The following is a 1,249-nucleotide window of genomic DNA, read 5'->3' on the forward strand; positions in this document are numbered from 1 at the left end:
CTTACGAACGACCGCACGACAGTAGTATCTAGCGTCCGAGGTACCGCGACACCGCGCAACCGAAAAACCGAGCACCCGAGGGACCGCGCAACCGTAACCGAACAACTGTGAGTTCGCTAAACCGAGCACCCGGGCGACTGCGTGGACGAACACTTTTCACCGTATGAAAGTGAATTTTGCACTTCATATTTCTCAATATGATTTATTATAAACCAACTACACTGGCCGAGATTTGCATAGCCCTTGGCTTTTGCTTTTACATTTACATAGAAACACATTTTTTAATACACTACACCACTTTTTATTAAATGAAACACTTTATTTTATTTAATATGCACCACTTTTACACACTCTTTAATTCTACGAAACCACCGGTACAAAAATAACATCCGTACGCCGCAAGCGAAAAGATCAAACTGAAGAAAATTTCTCTACCCATTTCTGCATACAAATGCAGTTCCTTGCTCACCTGTTGATGGAAAAGCACACACACACACTCCCACGTACATAAAGCTTAATTTAACTAAGCAATGGCTTGCACACACATTCACATATGCTCATGAATTTCAGTACGCAGGTCTAGTGCAGTTATTTGCGTCGGCAATTTTGTCACAGGAAGTCGTTGCAAAACGGCTGGCGTGCAATTTGGTGAGTTTTTCAAATTCATATTTATGCACTTATGTACATACTACATACATGAAAATACAAACCAATATGTGAAGCTCGAGGAGCGCTTATTAACATTATTGTAGTTAAGACACGCACCCATTTTTACGGACAAAAGTACTGGCCTGCGGTTTTTTTCCATTCGTAAGAGAATCATGTCGTTAAGCTTTTCTGGTTTCAAGTTGCGATAAATGACTGTCGAGAATAAGCAATTGACAACTTGTTTTAAATCAATCACTGTATAACTAATCGTCGCTTGGGTAAAAAATTGTCGTACGTTGATTTCGGCAGGTTGTGGAAATCGCGATTGAAGTTTGGAATGCAATTTCTCAAAATCGCGAGGATAGAATTTCTCCAGTCTCTGAAAATTATCGGAAAAAATTTAGTCAATATCTCGGAAACTAAAGGAGATATCTAAAAATGGAGAACGCCATTTTTAAGGTGTTGATTAGTTTAATGTGACTGCATCACTAACTAAATTTTTACCAAATTATCGGAAAAAATTTAGTCAATATCTCGGAAACTAAAGGAGATATCTAAAAACACATAATACCAATCGAAAGATCTTTTTTCAAAATATATA

This window comes from Rhagoletis zephyria, unplaced genomic scaffold, assembly GCF_001687245.7.
Source record: "Rhagoletis zephyria isolate East Lansing unplaced genomic scaffold, Rhagoletis_zephyria_1.1 Rzeph_scaffold_02235, whole genome shotgun sequence".
Classification (NCBI taxonomy): Eukaryota; Metazoa; Arthropoda; class Insecta; order Diptera; family Tephritidae; genus Rhagoletis; species Rhagoletis zephyria.